Source organism: Musa acuminata, chromosome BXJ1-11 (assembly GCF_036884655.1).
Source record: "Musa acuminata AAA Group cultivar baxijiao chromosome BXJ1-11, Cavendish_Baxijiao_AAA, whole genome shotgun sequence".
In the NCBI taxonomy this organism is placed as follows: Eukaryota; Viridiplantae; Streptophyta; class Magnoliopsida; order Zingiberales; family Musaceae; genus Musa; species Musa acuminata.
The window spans coordinates 20,316,101-20,324,374 of NC_088337.1; positions in this window are offsets into that span (position 1 = coordinate 20,316,101).

Here is an 8,274-nt window from a genome sequence, read left to right on the forward strand (position 1 = left end):
GGTGGCACAGCTTGGGCTCGGTCTCCGAGCTCTGGCTGAGCGGTGCAACCGCCTTAGTCAGGAGGTGACACCGCCTGAGCTCGATCTTCGAGCTCTAGCAGGAGGTGCAACCGCCCTTGACAGGAGGTGGCACCGCCTAGAGGCTCAGTCTTCGAGCTCTGCTAGGCGGTGCAACCGCTCCAGTCAGGAGGTGCAACCGCCAGATCCCGAAATTCCGGGAATTGATAATTTTGAGCTCCAAATTCAAACTGGGTTGGGGCCTATAAATACCCCACCCATTCAGCACTGAAAGGGCACAGAATATACACCGAAATCCTGATCTTGTTCTGTGATTTTTAGAGTTCAAAATTATTGTAAAGGCCAAAAGTTCTTCTCCCTCTTTTCTTCCAAGTTCCGAGCCTTAAAGAGAGGAGAGAAAATTCTGTAAGGGTTGTCTCCTAAGCCCATCAAAAGGAGTGAAACTGTAAAAGGGTGGTTGGCCTTCGCCTATTGAAGGAAGGCCTCTAGTTGACATCGGTGACCTCGTCGGTGGAGGAAGCCAAAAGTGGAGTAGGTCAAGATTGACCGAACCACTCTAAATCTTGGTTTGCATTTACTTTGAGCATATTATCTTTATTGCAAACCTCCTCTAAAGCTTACTGCTTTCTGCACGTATACGATTGGGTTTCAAGCTTCACACTTTCCGAATCGACATTTAGATGTAAAACTGTTTCATCGTACGATCATCATATTTCTGTTTGCATTAACGTTTTGATTTCTATCATAACTGCAAACTGCCTTTATATCCTTGCTTAAACTGCATCTCACTTAATCAAGTGATTTACGAATCAGATTTAGACATAAATCAACTTTTTTGTACGAATATCATATTTTAGTTTACGCCTACTATCTGATTAGAATCATAATTGCAAACTGCATTTATATCTTTGCTACATCTCGCTTAAACAAAAGTTAAAGTGATTTACGAATTGGCTTTCTTACCAAAATCACTTTTAACGAACGAACGTAGCTTTTATTTTTCGTAGAAGGTTTTCCGCTGCACTAATTCACCCCCCCCCCCCCCCCCTCTTAGTGCTCTTGATCCTAATAGGTACAACTGCCGAGACTAGCGGTACCACTGCTTGACACAGTCTCGAAGATTATGCTACGGTGGTGAGTCTTCTTGGGACACTGTTTGGGCTTCTAATTGTTGAATCTCGTATTTTGATAATGAAACTACTTGATATATATTTATGATTTAATATGCGTTTTGAGTGACGCAGGATGCTTTGATCAGGATGAGACAATTAAAGCAGGAAAATCATGTTGTGCCGGAGGAACATGTCAGAAGATTGGACGTCGGGCCGGTAGATCGGTCGACGTATCGATAGAAGGCTTCGGGAAGTGGACTCGGGCATCGGGCCAAGAAGAGTGGTTATTGTGCCAAGGATATCGGAGTTGCGGAGTCAACTGGCCGATTGGGCAATAGGCCGCAGGAGAGGACGATGCGCCGAAGAATCAGACGAAGCGTCGAGGGACCAATGACATGTCGGACAACTTGGTTAATTGCTTAGGATTAATTGTCTCGATCGAAGTTTTGCTTTAAATGTGCAGGATTAACTATGATAATGATGAAGACATAAAGCAAAACAAAGTGTCGGAGTCAAGCGCGAAGGATTTGTTGCAAGTTCGAGAGTTCGACGGAAGTCCGAAGGTTCATCGGGAATGCTACCGGAACTAGCCGAGAATGAGTTGGGAGCTTGCCGAAGGATTTTCGGAAGCTCGCCGGAAGGTTCATTGGAAGTTCGCGGAGCTCGCCGAGAAAGATCGGAGCTTGCCGAAGAAGCTCGTTGGAACTCGCTAAGATCAAATCGTGAAGTCTAGGAGCTTGCCGGGAGTCCGCAGAATGGTTTCCGAGAGTTCATCGGAAGACCGCCGGAAGTTTGCCGAAAGCTCGCCAGAAGAAGTCTTGACTTACGGACTTTGTAATAGCTTAGAAAATATCTTTAAAATCATAGTTAGCACATTAATTAGGGTTAGGATTAGGTGTTAATCCTATAACCCAAGTAGGGGCCAATTAGGCCCAAGTTCGGACTGGTTTGGAGCCAAACCAAGTGAGCTGAAATAGTGAAAGAGGTGGCACCGCCAGGGTTGGAGGTGGCACCGCCCAGGAGAGGATCTCCCAGCGAAGCTGGGCAGTGCAACCGCCCCAGGCAGGAGGTGGCACCGCCTGAGCTCAGTCTTCGAGCAAGACTGGGCGGTGCAACCTCCCTGACAGAGAGGTGGCACCACCTGAGCTCGGTCTTCGAGCTCTAGCAGAGAGGTGCAACCGCCTCAGTCAAGAGGTGGCACCGCCTCAGGCTCAGTCTCCGAGCCAGACTCAGGAGGTGCAACCACCCCAGACAGAGAGGTGCAACCGCCTGGGCTCAGTCCTCGAGCTTTGCCAGGCGATGCAACCTCTCCAGTCAGGAGGTGCAACCGCCTGATCCCGGAATGCCGGGATTTGATCGTTTTGAGCTCCAAATTTGAACTGGGTTGGGGCCTATAAATACCCCACCCATTCAGCACTGAAAGCACAGAACACACACTCGAAATCTTGCTATCTTTCTATGTTTCTTAGAGCTCAAAACTACTAGTTCTCCTCTTTCTATTCTTCAAGTTTGAGTTGTAAAGAGAGGAGAGAAAACTTCTGTAAGGGTTGTCTCCTAAGCCCGTCAAAAGGAGTGAATCTGTAACAGGGTAGTTGGCCTTCGCCTATTGAAGGAAGGCTTCTAGTTGACGTCGGTGACCTCGTCGGTGGAGGAAGCCAAAAGTGGAGTAGGTCAAGACTGACCGAACCACTCTAAATCTCTGGTTTGCGTTTATTTTGAGCACTTTATCATTACTGCAAACCTCCTACATAGCTACTGCTCTCTGCGCCTTTACGAACAAGTTTCTAAGTGCTGATCTTTCCGAATCTGCATTCAGACGTAAATCGGTGTTTTCATACATTACAGTTTACGTTTACGTTTTGATTCTGCAAAACTGTCTTCTGCGCTTTTACGAACGAAGTTTCTAAGTTCAGATCCCTTTAAAACTGCGTTTAGACGTAAACTACGCAAACTGTGTTTAGACGGAAAACTGTGTTTTAGACGTAAACTACTTTTAGACGTCAAACTACGTTTAGACGTAAAACTGCGTTTAGACGCAAACTGCGTTGAGACGTAAAACTACGTTTAGACGTAAAACTGTGTTTAGACGTAAAACTGCGTTTAGATGCGAACTGCACTGCGCTTAGATGCAATCTGATTTTAGACGTAAACTGCGCTTAGACGCAAACTGCGCTTAAACGCAATCTGCGCTTAGACGCAAACTGCGCTTAAACGCAATCTGAGCTTAGACACAAACTGCGCTTAGATGCAAACTGCGCTTAGACGCAATCTGCATTTAGACGCAAACTGCAAACTGCGTAAATTGTGCTTAGACGCAAACTGTGTTTAGACATAAACTGCACTTAATCATAAGTAATCTTAGAATTGGCTTTTGCATCAAAATAGTTTTTATCGAACGAACGCAACTTTCGTTTTTAATCGCTGAAAGATTTCCGCTGCACTAATTCACCCCCCCCCTCTTAGTGCTCTCGATCCTAACAATTGGTATCAGAGCGGGGAATTTCTCATTTCGGATTTACACCCAAGAGAAATGGCTCTTCAAGAGGGCTTTTCGGTCTTTCGTCCACCGTTCTTTAAAGGATTGGACTACACTTATTGGAAAACTCGAATGAGAGTTTTCTTGATTTCTCTAAATCTGGATTTATGGAATATCGTTGAAAACAGTTTTCAACTTCCCTCTAAACCGATGAACGAATGGTCGGATTTAGAGAAGAAGTATTTTTCTTTAAACGCAAAGGCTATGAATGCCTTATTTTGCGCTTTGGACAAAAATGAGTTCAATCGGGTTTCTTTGTGCAAAATGGCTTTCGATATTTGGCGCGCTCTTGAAATCACACACGAGGGAACTAGTAGAGTCAAAGACTCGAAAGTTAATGTTTTACTGCATGATTTCGAGCTTTTTCATATGAAACCAAGCGAAACCGTTGTTGACATGTACACCCGTTTTACGGATGTCGTCAATGGTTTAAAATCACTTGGTAAAAGCTTTTCGGATTTTGAACTCGTTAACAAAGTTTTGCGCTCACTTTCTAAAACTTGGGATTCAAAAGTAACTGCTATTCAAGAATCGAAAAACTTGAACCAATTTCCACTTGAAGAACTAATTGGTTCATTGATCATATATGAAATGACGTGCAATGCACGTGAAGAACTTGAGAACCACCTTCCAAAGAACAGGAAGGATTTGGGACATAGAACATTTGAAGACCACTCGAGCATAAGCTCAAGTGATGGTGAACTTAAACTACAAATGAAACAAAAATTAAAAAGTAAAAAGAACGGAACTACTTGCTTTGAACGCAAGAAGAAGAACAAAAATTGGGATGAATCGAGCTCCTCTGAAGACGAGGAGAAAATCAACAAAGGCGAGGTGGCAAACTACGCCTGTACGCCTTTCGACGCTGAGGTAATCAAAATGCCTTTAATTTACTTCGAAATTATATGATGTTTTTCATGATGCATTTTTCTTTTTTTCAAATTTTCTTGAAAATTACATTTTTAATAATTTAATAATGAAAATACAAAAATATGATCATGCTTGTAATTTTGAAAATGATAATGAAAATTGCATGTCTTATGTTAATGCAAGATAGAAATCTAATGATTGTACACCTAGTGAGATTAAATCTTATTTATGTGCTTGAGAAGCAATAATGTATATTTTGATGATTTTCATATTGCTTTTCAATGACGATACATGGCTTTTGTCTAGAAGGCTTGATATTTTTCATTGTCTTTGTTTGTTAAATATAATGTATGATTTTGACATAAGAATAAAGATTTGAGATTTTAATGTTATACATGATGATTTTTGTGATTGATGGTTTTATGATGAAATTCATTTCACGATCCTAAACGTTGATGCATGTTTTCATTTGACATAAATGAAAAGGCATGCTAACATGAAATCGATCACTTAAGATGAAACACTTAAAAAAAAAAGGGGGAGAAATATATGAATTGATGCTATGATTATCCCATGCTTGCATCACCAAGAAATATATGATTGCTATCATTGCTATATGCCCTGTATCAAGATATCAAACAAAAGCATCATACGAGCTGATATCTTACCATGTGTTGCAATGCTACACTTGCTAAAATATTCGAAATGTGTACATCATGCCCTGTATCAAGATATCAAACAAAATCTTGCTTCACAGTTTTACGCATTGATATCTTACCATATGATGAAATGCTACAATTGATGAACACTTGAAATTTAATCCTCTATCTTATTGATTTTTCAATAAATCTATGCTTGTCATACATGAATTTATTGAATGTAATTTTGAGGATGATTTCAGATTTGACAAATGCTTGATTCGTATTTACGACATAAGATACACTTTAAATATGAATCATGCATCAATCATGTTAAATGCTTCAATCATTTTCTATCTCTAGAGTTTTCGATTTTGATGAAATACAAGTGATAAATTCATTTATGATATCTTGTAAATCACTTGAATTATGAATGAGTTTTTTATGATGTGTTAAAAGAATCACTTAAAAAGAAAATGCTTTTCCCATCTTATCGAGATTAATGATATTGTGTGAATCTCGAAATTGATTTTGATGAAATAGTAATAACGTTATTCATGTTATGAATCTTAAAAATGATAATATGCTTCATGTGATAATATGAATACATGAAACACTTATGATATTCCGTGTATTCATAAAATATTTATCTCATCATCCAATAACTCTTCTTGATATTCCTTATGAGATGAAATGAAATAATGCATGAAATACAAATGAGGAGTCAATGATCATGCATAATAGGATGTAATGAATTCTGACATTTAGATACCATCGTTTGAATATCTATGATCATGTTGCCAAAACGATATATCATGAATGCTTGAATATCATGTTTGATATGCTCATGATGATAATTGATTTTTCGGTATCGTGCATAAAAAAAAAATGAAATGAAATGTTAATGAATTTGTGCATTGAAATTATAATGATGCACAAATAAGAATGATTACTTACCTTTGTCATGATTTAGAAATTGATGTAAAAGAGTTTTTCCCTTCTTTTTGACAATGACAAAGGGAGAGATAGATTGCTAGCACAATTCAAGAAAAAAGCAAAAATGACACTTCTCAAAAGAGAAGAAAGAGCTTATTATCTTGAACATCACAAGCTTGCCAAACAAAAATTGCAAAAGTGCTATCTTGCCTATCTCAAGAAGCAAAACTTGCATATCGTAAAAATTTGCTAGCTTGCAACTTGCATATTTTAAGAAGTAAGAGTTGCCTTCTTGAACATCTTTAAATTGCTAGCTTGCAAGTTCTAAAATGTTGCAACATTGCTAGCTTGCATGTTATAAAAGTGCTATCTTGTATGCTGTAAAACTTGTATATCTAAAACTTGATAGCTTGAATGTTCTAAGCATGATGTAATAATTGCTAAATTTTCTGGCTTCAAAACTGCATGATGATAAAACTTGATATTATGTTTTTCATGCAATGAGTTGAACCAATATCACAAACACTTGATTGTGATACTTCTCCTTTTTGTTGATGACAAAGGGGGAGAAGTATGTTGATGACATGACATGTGATGCATAAGTTTATGCATATGTTCATGTTGACGTGTTGCAAGTATTCATAATGAATATTGCAATGACTTGAATTCAGTTTGAATTCAAGGTTCTATCAATATGGCATATTGATAGGGGGAGTTTGTTTAAACTCCGGGAGTTAAGTTTAACTCCGTCATCAAGTAGTTGTCATCATCAAAAGGGGGGAGATTGTTGAATCTCGTATTTTGATAATGAAACTACTTGATATATGTTTATGATTTAATATGCGTTTTGAGTGACGCAGGATGCTTTGATCAAGATGAGACAATTAAAGCAGGAAAATCATGTTGTGCCGGAGGAACATGTCAGAAGATTGGACGTCGGGCCGGTAGATCGGTCGACGTATCGACAGAAGGCTTCGGGCAGTGGACTCGGGCATCGGGCCAAGAAGAGCGGTTATTGTGCCAAGGATATCGGAGTTGCGGAGTCAACTGGCCGATTGGGCAATAGGCCGCAGGAGAGGACGATGTGCCGAAGAATCAGACGAAGCATCGAGGGACCAATGACATGCCGGACAACTTGGTTAATTGCTTAGGATTAATTGTCTCGATCGAAGTTTTGCTTTAATTGTGCAGGATTAACTATGATAACGATGAAGACATAAAGCGAAACAAAGTGTCGGAGTCAAGCGCGAAGGATTTGTTGCAAGTTCGAGAGTTCGACGGAAGTCCGAAGGTTCATCGGGAATGCTACCGGAACTAGCCGAGAATGAGTTGGGAGCTTGCCGAAGGATTTTCGGAAGCTCGCCGGAAGGTTCATTGGAAGTTTGCGGAGCTCGCCGAGAAAGATCGGAGCTTGCCGAAGAAGCTCGTTGGAACTCGCTAAGATCAAATGGTGAAGTCTAGGAGCTTACCGGGAGTCCGCAGAATGGTTTCCGAGAGTTCATCGGAAGACCGCCGGAAGTTTGCCGAAAGCTCGCCAGAAGAAGTCTTGACTTGCGGACTTTGTAATAGCTTAGAAAATGTCTTTAAAATCATAGTTAGCACGTTAATTAGGGTTAGGATTAGGTGTTAATCCTATAACCCAAGTACGGGCCAATTAGGCCCAAGTTCGGACTGGTTTGGACCAAGTTTGGAGCCAAACCAAGTGAGCTGAAATAGTGAAAGAGGTGGCACCGCCAGGGTTGGAGGTGGCACCGCCCAGGAGAGGATCTCCCAGCGAAGCTGGGTGGTGCAACCACCCCAGGCAGGAGGTGGCACCGCCTGAGCTCAGTCTTCGAGCAAGACTGGGTGGTGCAACCTCCCTGACAGAGAGGTGGCACCGCTTGAGCTTGGTCTTCGAGCTCTGGCAGAGAGGTGCAACCGCCTCAGTCAAGAGGTGGCACCGCCTGGGGCTCAGTCTCCGAGCCAGACTCAGGAGGTGCAACCGCCCCTAATAGAGAGGTGCAACCGCCTGGGCTCAGTCCTCGAGCTCTGCTAGGCGGTGCAACCTCTCCAGTCAGGAGGTGCAACTGCCTGATCCCGGAATTCCGGGATTTGATCGTTTTGAGCTCCAAATTTGAACTGGGTTGGGGCCTATAAATGCCCCACCCATTCAGCACTGAAAGCA